This window comes from Lagenorhynchus albirostris, chromosome 10 (assembly GCF_949774975.1).
Source record: "Lagenorhynchus albirostris chromosome 10, mLagAlb1.1, whole genome shotgun sequence".
NCBI lineage: Eukaryota > Metazoa > Chordata > Mammalia > Artiodactyla > Delphinidae > Lagenorhynchus > Lagenorhynchus albirostris.
In genome coordinates this window covers 22,592,990-22,604,934 of record NC_083104.1, presented here as the reverse complement: position 1 = coordinate 22,604,934, position 11,945 = coordinate 22,592,990, and the positions used below count along the sequence as shown (strand labels likewise).

The following is an 11,945-nucleotide window of genomic DNA, read 5'->3' as shown; positions in this document are numbered from 1 at the left end:
CCTCAATGTGAACTTTGCCTTTGGATATTTATCTACAGCCTCCAAGTAATATGGATTTATTCTGGTAATATACAGACCATTTTGCAGATAACGTTGAAAGCAAACATTTTATTACAGATTTCTTGTAAATTACACAAGGCTGCGTTTTAATAGATTTTCCTTCCAAGCCTCAGTCTCACAACATGAGTAGTTATACAGATTTTTATTATGATCTTGAATATTGACTTTTAATTATACACTGGTTAACAAAACAAATAAGGCTGTCATTTCCATCAAGGGAGCGTTAAGGATGGAGGGTATCTTTTGACATCCCACCTACTTTCCCATCCCAGTACTACTTTTTAACATTACCCACGCCAGGCATAAAAATGTAAAAATCTCACATTACTTTAAGAAGACCCTGGAGCAGTTTTTAATGATGTTTATTGCAAGGGATACATGGCTTACAGTAATGATAGTTGAAGGGCACCTTAACAACCGTATTCAAGAGTAAGAAGGGCTGTTCAAAGGGGCATAAGAGGCATTATTTCCAGCTCAATAGGAGACAGACTAGAAAACATACTTTACACTGAAGACATAAAAGGTAGACAATCCAATGGACTTCCTGACCACGAGGATATCAGGGGAAACAATTCATTAAAAAATCCAAGAACTAAACTCCACTCGTTCTGCTATATTTCAGTTCTTAAGATGGCCTCGTAGAAACTCAGCAACTGACAGCAATGGCCCAAGAGTCCTGCAGATCTGAAGTCAGCATCCAGAAATGGTGACCCTTCTAACACCACTCTCATTCGAAGGCTCAATGATCTCATCTTTGAAGATAAGAAGAGGTGGTAAGGAATATCTATTGGGCGTGTATATTTTTATATTCTGTCTCTAAGTTTGAGGAGGGTTAAAGGCTTTTGAAATTTTTTTCCCGGCCATTCAGGCAGGAAAATAGGTCAAGAGCTCAGTAAGACCAAGGACATCAGTGGTTTATTTCTGTATGGCAGTTAACATTATCTTTAACTCTTTGTCCCCAAAATATCCTGAAGTATATCCTGTTTGGAAGCGTTAGGGGTGAAGACAAATTCAGGTTATGTGAGGTCTTAATGAATGTTGGTTGTTTAATAAATCTTGGTAGGAGATATGAATGAGAGAATGAACAGATGAAATTCTGACAATGACAATGGGATCAAATAAGTTTAATGTATTTTATTTAGAACTATGGAAAATTGGAGTAGGAAAGGAGATCAGAAATTAATCTAATCCATTTTTTTTTTACATCTTTATTGGAGTATAATTGCTTTACAATGGTGTGTTAGTTTCTGCTTTATAACAAAGTGAATCAGTTATACACATACATATGTTCCCATATCTCTTCCCTCTTGCGTCTCCCTCCCTCCCACCCTCCCTATCCCACCACTCTAGGTGGTCACAAAGCACCAAGCTGATCTCCCTGTGCTATGCGGCTGCTTCCCACTAGCTATCTACCTTACGTTTGGTAGTGTATATATGTCCGTGCCTCTCTTGCGCTTTGTCACAGCTTACCCTTCCCCCTCCCCATATCCTCAAGTCCATTCTCTAGTAGGTCTGTGTCTTTATTCCTGTCTTACCCCTAGGTTCTTCATGACATTTTTTTTTCTTGAATTCCATATACATGTGTTAGCATACAGTATTTGTCTTTCTCTTTCTGACTTACTTCACTCTGTATGACAGACTCTAGGTCTATCCACCTTATTACAAATAGCTCAATTTCATTTCTTTTTATGGCTGAGTAATATTCCATTGTATATATGTGCCACATCTTCTTTATCCATTCATCCGATGATGGACACTTAGGTTGTTTCCGTCTCCGGGCTATTGTAAATAGAGCTGCAATGAACATTTTGGTACATGACTCTTTTTGAATTTTGGTTTTCTCAGGGTATATGCCCAGTAGTGGGATTGCTGGGTCATATGAGAGTTCTATTTGTAGTTTTTTAAGGAACCTCCATACTGTTCTCCATAGTGGCTGTACCAATTCACATTCCCACCAGCAGTGCAAGAGTGTTCCCTTTTCTCCACACCCTCTCCAGCATTTATTGTTTCTAGATTTTTTAATGATGGCCATTCTGACCAGTGTGAGATGATATCTCATTGTAGTTTTGATTTGCATTTCTCTAATGATTAATGATGTTGAGCATTCTTTCATGTGTTTGTTGGTAGTCTGTATATCTTCTTTGGAGAAATGTCTATTTAGGTCTTCTGCCCATTTTTGGATTTGTTTGGTTGTTTTTTTGTTATTGAGCTGCATGAGCTGCTTATAAATTTTGGAGATTAATCCTTTGTCAGTTGCTTCATTTGCAAATATTTTCTCCCATTCTGAGGGTTGTCTTTTCGTCTTGTTTATGGTTTCCTTTGCTGTGCAAAAGCTTTGAAATTTCATTAGGTCCCATTTGTTTATTTTTATTTCCATTTCTCTAGGAGGTGGGTCAAAAAGGATCTTGCTGTGATTTATGTCATAGAGTGTTCTGCCTATGTTTTCCTCTAAGAGTTTGATAGTTTCTGGCCTTACATTTAGGTCTTTAATCCATTTTGAGCTTATTTTTGTGTATGGTGTTAGGGATTGATCTAATCTCATACTTTTACATGTAGCTGTCCAGTTTTCCCAGCACCACTTATTGAAGAGGCTGTCCTTTCTCCACTGTACATTCCTGCCTCCTTTATCAAAGATAAGGTGACCGTATGTGTGTGGGTTTATCTCTGGGCTTTCTATCCTGTTCCATTGATCTATCTTTCTGTTTTTGTACCAGTACCATACTGTCTTGATTACTGTAGCTTTGTAGTATAGTCTGAAGTCAGGGAGCCTGCTTCCTCCAGCTCTGTTTTTCATTTCCAAGATTGCTTTGGCTATTCGGGATCTTTTGTGTTTCCATACAAATTGTGAAATCTAATCTATTTTTTTAAATTCAGTTTTTAACACATGGGCAATGAAATAATTTGCATTCACCCCCCCCCCTCAGAATAATATCATGAGAACTTGGAATTGAAGCCAGTTCAATGATATTTTCATTACATTATACTCTTCTGGGATGGCAATTCTGTCTGCAACTTGTATTACGGAAAAACCTAGAGGTTTTTTGTTTGTTTGCTTTTGTTTTGTTTTGTTTTTGTTTTTGTTTCTTGCGGTACGCGGGCCTCTCACTGTTGTGGCCTCTCCCATTGCGGAGCACAGGCTCCGGACACACAGGCTCAGCGGCCATGGCTCACAGGCCCAGCTGCTCCGCGGCATGTGGGATCTTCCCGGACCGGGGCAGGAACCCGTGTCCCCTGCATCGGCAGGCGGGCTCTCAACCACTGGGCCACCAGGGAAGCCCTTGTTTGCTTTTTACTCATATACACAACAACAACAACAAGCCCTGAAAAATCCCGCAAACCAGTTATTTAGCTCAATCAGGCAGCAATAGAAACTACTCTAATGTCCTGAACCATATTGCAATTCTCTATTCACTTCTTGGGCCACCATGCCAACTTTGCAAACCAAAGAACAAAAATAAGATAGTGTTAATTACTCCAAGAAATCATCACTACATAAAACAATAGTTTTATCATTATCATAAAATTTTAAAGACCCTAGCCAGTGAGAAAAGTTGTTGCTGGAAAATATCAACTACTTTAGGAGTCAATGGGCTCCTTCATATCTCATCAATTGATTGATCCCTGACTTATTGATTGAAATTGAATGTAATCTGGGGAGTCCATGGAAAAAGGTCACTTTGAATGGAGAATACCTGTATTTTGGGAGCAAATAAAAAAATGGGGCATTTTTCTAACACAAAGGAGCTTTAAGGCTGTCTTAACACTTTTAGAGAAAGAAGCACCTGCCTGATAGAATTGCAGCCTCTCTGGCCAATTATTAGGAATTCTTTTTATCGTGACGATGGAATCAACTCTCAACAAGAAATGAAAGAGCACAAGCCCACTGCGACTTGAGGAAGCTATGTTTATTTCAGAGTCTCAAGGAGCCGTGTGTTGTTAAACACAATATAAAAAGTGCAATAAACTTTAGGTATAAAGGACTTTGTTGGCTATAAAATTTTATTTTACTGCTTTCCTCCTATGGCTAAACACATATGAGATCAGTAAAGTATTAAAATATTCAAGATGACAGAACATGAATCCTAATTCCAGAAATACAGCAGTGAGAATAAATGACAGGGGTAGACACAGAATGCCTATACTGTCATCTGTATAAAGTCCATCATTTCAGTATGTACTTAATTTAAAAAGATATAGAGGGTAGAGTGAGCACCCTTAATTGATCATTTCCATTACTCTTCACACAGACACCAGTTGAAACTGAAACTGACAACTTTGAGCTAGAATCTCCTTGTTATAGTGAGTCAAAGGCAGGCATATCAGTTGTGCTGACACACACAGTCAAGATGTTGGAGAGTTTTCCAGAGGCCCAAATTGTTTTCGTTAAGTCTGTGGGAGCTCAGAAAAATACATACCGTTCTAAATTTCCCTGAATGTGCAGCGAGGCAAGGGTTTGTACTTTGAAATAGAAACCCCCTTATATACTGTCTAAAGAAAGCCTTTGTTACCGAAATAAGTCTCCCTGTGGAGGATTGTAGTTTCCAGGGAAGCTATCTCTACTAATTAGACTCAAAGTTGATTTGGACATTGCAGAATTGTATTATATTCCCTCAGGATAGGAATTACTAAATAAGAGGAAGCAAAATCTTAAAAAGGAGAGAACAGTGGAGTTTCCTACTGAACCCTTGCAAAATAGGAGAATTAGAAAATTCTTTTGGATCTTCTGTCAGACTTAAAAACATGATTAGGATGGTGTCAACGGAGCTCATCATTTTTGTTGCTTCTGGAGTATCATAGTTACATTTGAACTTGATTTTTCAAGTTCCAGCTTTCTGGTATGTGCACATGTGGTTTCAGGTGGTTTTTGTTGCTTTTTTTGTTCCCCTGTATGTGTATGTGTATGTGGGGGGTGGGCTGAGGGCAGGGGTTCTCATTGTTGTATCCTTAGTTTCTAGTGTAGTATCTGACACATAGTAGGATTTCAATCCATATATTTTAAGGGAAGGTATTTTAGAACATGTACTTCTGTCCCTTATTTATAAAAGTCATACTTATTCGTTATAGAAAAATTGTAAAGGATAACAGAAATAATAGAGATAAAAGTTAAATTCACCCATAATCTAACATCTAGTGATAATTAGTATTAATGTTTTAATGTGATTTCAATGACCTAATTAATATATGTTTATGTGTACATGCACAAGTATACCTAGAAATACAGAGGCATACACATACATACATATATATACCAGACACTCACAATTAATATAAAACCAAATATTCAGTTATATATTCTTTTTTTCAACTTAACTTTAAGGAGTCGGGAGAGATATTCCACTGAGTGGAAAATTGTTTTTAGAGTTCACAGTGTCCACTCACTAAAAACCTCTCAAACCATGGATTCCACAACCTGAGGTTGAAGAAGCTTCCCTGTGTTTGCCTTACTGGCTAGTAGTACTGTTTATTGAGCAACTACTAAGTGGTAGAAACTCTGCTAAACACTTGACTCATGGTATTCTGTTTCAATCTTCACAACAACTTTTGGAGGTAAGTGCTATTAGGCTCTTCTTTTTAAGACCTGGAGAGCATAAGTAATTTTCTCCAGTTTACCCAATGGTAAACGGCCGAGCTGGATTTTGAACCCAAGCCTGCTAAATTCAGACCCTGAGCTGAACCCTGGGTCTTTACTGCCTTGACTGTTGCCAGGACTGTGTCATACATCTGGACATATCTTTGAGTGCTCCACCTTTTGATCCCTTGGTTCTGTTGATCCTATTTTTGAAATATCCCCTGTTTTCCAATCCCCCATCATTGCCTTAACTCATTGTTCTCAATTAGGGATAGTCTGCCTTCCAGTGAGACATTTTCCTTTGTTGCACCTTGAAGGGGGATACTACAGGGCATCCATTGGGTAGAGGCCAGGGATATTGCAAAACATTCTGCAATATTCAGGACAGGCTCCCACAGCAAAGAATTCTCTAACCCAAAATGTTAATAGTGCCAAGGTTGAGAAACCCTGCTTTAGCTCATTTCCCCAGGCTCTCTTAAACACAAACAACCTCCCAATTAGTTTCCTTATCTTAAGGTTCATCCTCATCCAGACTGCTGCTATAGTTCTCTCTTTAAACACACATAAAATCATGCCACTCTCTTGCTCTGTTTAGCTCTGTAGCTCTGGAGGACTGCCGGGGTCCAAATACAGATACAAATAGTTCTAGACTATATGACTTTAGGCAGGTGATTTAACCTCTCTGAACTTCAACTTCATTACTTGTAAAATAGATGAATAATAGCTAGCATCTACCTCGACAGGGTTCTTGTGAGGATTTTAACACTTCATGGCTCTCACAGTTAAGTCCTCGATAAATGTTATCCACCATTAAAAAAAATCTTTGAAGGTTTTCTACTACCTGCTGAAGAAAACCCAAACTCAACATACATTCCAGACTCCTTTACCATGCAGTCTCACTCAACAGCCTCTTCTCTGGGCTGCTGGCCTGGATGACCTGTGCCCTAGTTACGTAGGACTACCTGTCATCCTCTAGATTCATGGAAACTTGGATGTCTGTGTCTTTGCTCATGCTTCTCTGCCAGCCTGGGAAGTCCATCTCCCTCTCCTCCACCTGGAAACATCTGTCTTCTTCAAGACTCAGGTCAAACGTCACCTCTTCTGTTTAGCCTTCTCTATGAGCTAGTCATATGTACTTACTCCTTCCCCTACATGACCACAGTATTTTGGTTATTCCATCTATCAGTTTGTCCATCCATCCATCCATTCATCCATCCATCCATCCATCCATCCATCCATCTATCCATCCATTCATTGGCTGTAATACATAGTAGTTAAGATCACAAGCTCTGGAGCCAGATTTCGTTAGTTCAAGATCAGGTTCCAGAAACAAATTTATGTAACCTTGAACAAGTTACTTGACTTTATGAAGCCCTATTTTCTTTGCCTTTAAAATAAGTGTAATAGTAATATATAGTTGATAAAGTTATTGTGAGGATTGAATGTGTGTAAACATTATGCTTGCTATGCATACACCTTAAATAAATGTTAGTTCTCATCCAGCTTGTACTTGTTGAGCACCAACTCTCTGGCAGGCCCTCTTCACACTGTGCCTTGAATTATAACAGGTGGTGCATATGCCCAAATCTCTCATTAGGTATAATGCTTGTTGAGGAAAGGTCATTTTAAAACAATCTCCTCTTCATACCAACACGTGAAAGAGAGGTGACAAAATCAGTATTTCTGCCAACATCTGGCCTGTGTTTCATAAAGTTGTGCTGGCCAGTATTTCTCTCTTAAGATGATATGTATGTATCTCCTGATGTGAGGAGTATTGCTGATCAAAAGGAGTCTACTATTCTCCTGCAGTGGTAGACCCCCCTCCTCCATTTCCAACCCACCTTTTAAACTGCCTCCCTGGGCATAATACAATCAAAAGAAATCTTTTCATGATTATAATAATGGACTTGAGCCTTCTAGATTGCCCTGGAGCAGGAGAGGTGATGTCAGTGACATATTCTTGTAGAAGGAACTCAGTGATTGCTTAATTTTACATGTGGAGCTTGAATGCTTTGTGTTGTGTTAAAATCCAGATTACATTCTTCTCATTAAGCAAGTGTTCCAATCTGATTAATATAATACATTTTCCTCTGTTGCCCAACATCACCAAAGGCAAGGTATTACTTAGGGAATCGCCCCCTCCCCCCAACATACACACACATAAATGCAAAATAAACAGATCTGTACAATCATTATTGAGCTAAAATAGCACTTAGAAATGTATTCTTATTGTGAAAAATGGCCACATAAGAGTTGCTGACCGTTTGTAGCCCTGTAATGTAAGTCAGATAAATTGGTGCCCAGAAGTCTGACATTTCAAAAACCCAAGAATATGTTGCGTTTTTTCTGATATGCCATTTTTGTTATTCTCCCAGCTATTTTCCTTTTTCAAAAAGCAATTCTTCTGTGCCCAGGCAGTTCAATTAGAGCATTGTGAAAGTTGTCAGAATGACTTCAACATAACTACCCCTGAGCAATAAGTATAATTTTGGAGAGGAACAAGTTGTGTTCTTACCACCTTGGTGTGGGCAATGGTGTTAACTAAGTTGGAAAAAGAATGTACCGTCTGCACCTTCTCCACTCAGTTAACCTGCCCAGAGAATTAGAAGCGTTCCATCTCACCTCAGAGAGGGTTCCTGTTTGGGTCAGCTCAGCATCCTTGAGCCCTTCTTTAGCCAATAGCATCCTGATTTTCCTCTCACTGTCTACATACTAGGTGGATCCACCTTTCGGTGTTAGCACATGTCAGCAAATTCTCCCCTTGAGCATGGGCTGTCCTTAGAGGTTTACTTGTAGTGAACAGAATGCAGCAGAAATGACACTGAGTGATATTTGAGACTAGGTCAGAGTCAGCAAACGTTTTGCGTAAAGGGCCAGATAGTAAATATTTTTGGCTTTTCAGGCCATACCCATTTGGTCTGTGCCACAACTATGCAGGTCTGCCATTGTAAGGGGTAGCACAAACAGGCTTGGCTGTGTTCAGATTAAGTAAAGGGTCAGATTTGATTCACAGGCCATAGTTTGCCAACCCATGTATTAGGTCATAAAAGATAATGTGACTTGTGCTGTCTCTTTGTCTCGCTCCCTCTAAATAGACCTTATTTTTCTAGAGCAGTTTTAGGTTAACAGCAAAATTGAAGGGAGGGTACAGAGATTTCCCACATACCCCCAGCCCCCACACATGCAGAGCCTCCCCACCATCAACATTCCCACCAAATGGGACATTTGTTACATAACAATGATGAAACTACCTTGGCACATCATAATCTCCCCAAGTTCATAGTTTACATGAGGGTTCACTCTTGGTCTTGTGCATTCTATGGGTTTGGACAAATGTATGGTCATATGTATCTCTCTTTATGGTATCGTACAGAGTAGTTTCACTGCCCTAAAAATCCTCTGTGCTCCACCTATGCATCCCCCACTCCCCCAACCCTGACATCCACTGATCTTTTTACTGTCTCCATAATGCTGTCTTCTCCAGAATGCCATATAGTCAGAATCATACAGTGTGTAGTCTTTTCAGATTGACTGCTTTCACTTAATCATATTCATTTAATATTCCTTCATGTCTTTTCACATGGCTTGACAACTCCTTTCTTTTTAGCACTGAAAAATAGTCCATTGTCTGGATGTTCTACAGTTTACTTATCTATTCACCTACTGAAGGGCAAGTTTTGGCAACTATGAATAAAGTTGCTATAAACATTTGTGTGCAAGTTTTTATGTGGATATAAGTTTTCAGATCATTTGGGTAAATACCAAGGAGCACGGTTGCTGGATCATATGTTACGAGTATATTTAGTTTTGTAAAAAACTGGTCAACTGTTTTCCAAAGTGGTTGTATTATTTTGCATTTCCACCAGCCATAAATAAGGGTTCCCGTGGCTCCACATCCTGGCCAGGATTTGATGGTGTTAGTGTTCTGGATTTTGGCCACTCTAATAGGTGTTCAGTGTATCTTATTGTTGCTTTAGTTTGCATTTCTCTGATGATATACAATGTGGAACACCTTTCCATATATTTATTTGCTGTCTGTATATCTTTTTTGGTATCTCACCGTCCATTCAAGCCACCATGTCCGGCCACCATGAAGCCACCATGCTGGAGAGGCCATGAAGAAAGACTACATAGAGATAGAAGGAGATGCCCAAGTAGCCCCAACTATACAAGTCTGTTCTCACAGATTTATAAGCAGAAAGTCTTCAAGATGACTCCAGCCCCGCCAAAATCTATCTGATGGCAACCGTATTGTGAAACCCCCAGCAAGAGCAACCTAGCTGAGTGCAGTTAATCTGCAGAAATGGGAGATGATGGGATGGGCATATGACGTAGTCCTGACTTTTCACTGTGTTCCATCACCCTGCCCATATTGCTTCATATAGGGATGGACATGAATATCTGTTTGGTCCAATGAGACTCAGTTCTTTGATCTTCACACTAAGAAAGAGTGGAGGAACTCTCTTTTTGTTGTGTTTCTAACTGGATAGTATGTAAGCCTGGGGATGCTAGTGGACATTTTGACATCATGCAGGGAGACCTTGTCCACGACAATAACCAATGAAGAAAACAGGGCAGACCAGGAGAGAGAGAGAGAAAGAGAGAGAGAAAGAGAGAAAGAGAGAGAGAGAGAGAGAGAGAGAGACGGTATCAATAATGGCATCTATGGGGCTATTTCTGAGGATTACCCCTGGGTATTTTGGTTATAAGAGCCAACTGCTGATTATATATATTCATAAATCATAAGTTCAGGTTGATGGATTTTTAAAAATCTGGACACAGCTATGTAACCAGCACCCAGGTCAGGAAACCAAAGTTTACAGCTTTCCCAAGCCCCTGCCTCTTGCCTCCTTTCAACTCCCCAGAGATAAACATTATCTTGAATTTTAGCAGCATATATTAGTCCTTCCTCTTTTAGTGCTTTGTGGAAATGTAGTCATCTACTATGTACTCTTTTTCATCTGACGTCTTTCATCTAGCGTTCTGCTTATGAGATTTTTCCATGCCGTTGTGTGTAAATTTAGATTATTCATGTGCACATCTGCATAATTTTCAACTAGTGAATATTAACACCATTTATTTAGTCTATGGTTGATGGATATTTCCAGTTTTTGTCTATCATGAATAGCAATACAATGAATATTCTTGGACATGGTTTTTGCTGAATATATGCCCATGTACACACACTACTGGGTGTGTACCTCACAGTGGAACTCCTGGGTCATAGGGGACGCCTACGTTAGGCTTCGTTAGATAGCGCCAAATCATTTTCCTAAGTGGATCTTCCTCCAGCAATGTAGAAGAGTTCTGATCACCCCATTTTCTCATCAGCACTGAGTAATTTCCATCTCACTCATTTTAATTATTCTGCTAGGGATGGTGCAGGATTGCACTGTGATCTTAATTTACATTTTCCAGATGAGTCAGGAAGTTGAGTGCTTTTTGTTTATGTTTATTGACCATTTTGACATCTTTTCTGATGAAGTGTCCAAGTCTTTTGCCCATTTTTCTATTGGGTTATCTCTCTTTGTCTCGTTGATTTTTAGGAGTTGTTTATATATTTCAAATGTTATTTGTTTTGAGGAAATGTAGGTATGTCAATAAGTTTTTAATTGTGTGTTTGAATTGGGATTTTGTCACTTAAAACTTTGGCTTTTTAAAGAACACGGCTTGGCTGAGATGCTCAGTTTTTGGTTTTTTTCTTCATTTATTTATTTTTAAAAATATCTTTATTGGAGTATAATTGCTTTACAATGTTGTGTCAGTTTCTGCTCTATAACAAAGTGAGTCAGCTGTATGTATACATATATCCCCATATCCCCTCCCTCTTGCGTCTCCCTCCACCCTCCCTATCCCACCCCTCTAGGTGGTCACAAAGCACCGAGCTGATCTCCCTGTGCTATGGAGAGGCTCAGTTTGGACTCCAGGGCAGTAGTACACTCGCTTTTCCATAAGCGGAAGGCCCAGATGTTATGGCTTAGTTGAACAGCGAATTTCTCTGATTCTCCCAAGCAGGACCTTGTTATGAACTACAAGTTCATCCGGCAAGCACATAGAGTGACAAGTCATGTCCCCTTCTCTGCTGAAATAGGCGAGTTAGGGAAGAAGGGATGTTTAATTCGAAATGGACTGAATGGATGAATTCCCTGCATTTTCTATCCTCTCAATTTGTCTTTCTCTATTTGTCTTTCAAAGGAGGTTGCACTAGGATGCACTGCATTGTCACACATTGCTCCCATGTGCACCAGACTCTCTGATGACCCTCAGGTCGGTTCTTAATGATCTTTTAGAAGCCCAGACAAGGAAACCAATGCAT

At 39.5% G+C, this 11,945-nt stretch overlaps 1 protein-coding gene across 1 annotated transcript in view; it reads left to right on the top strand.

Moving 5' to 3' along the window:
* Window positions 1-694: 694 nt before the first annotated feature.
* TAFA1 (TAFA chemokine like family member 1) overlaps window positions 695-11,945 on the top strand; it is a 699,324-nt gene continuing 688,073 nt past the window's right edge. Inside the window, exon 1 of the mRNA XM_060163960.1 lies at window positions 695-833. The gene's annotated coding sequence lies outside the window, so the exon portion shown is untranslated. The remainder of the gene's footprint in view (window positions 834-11,945) is intronic.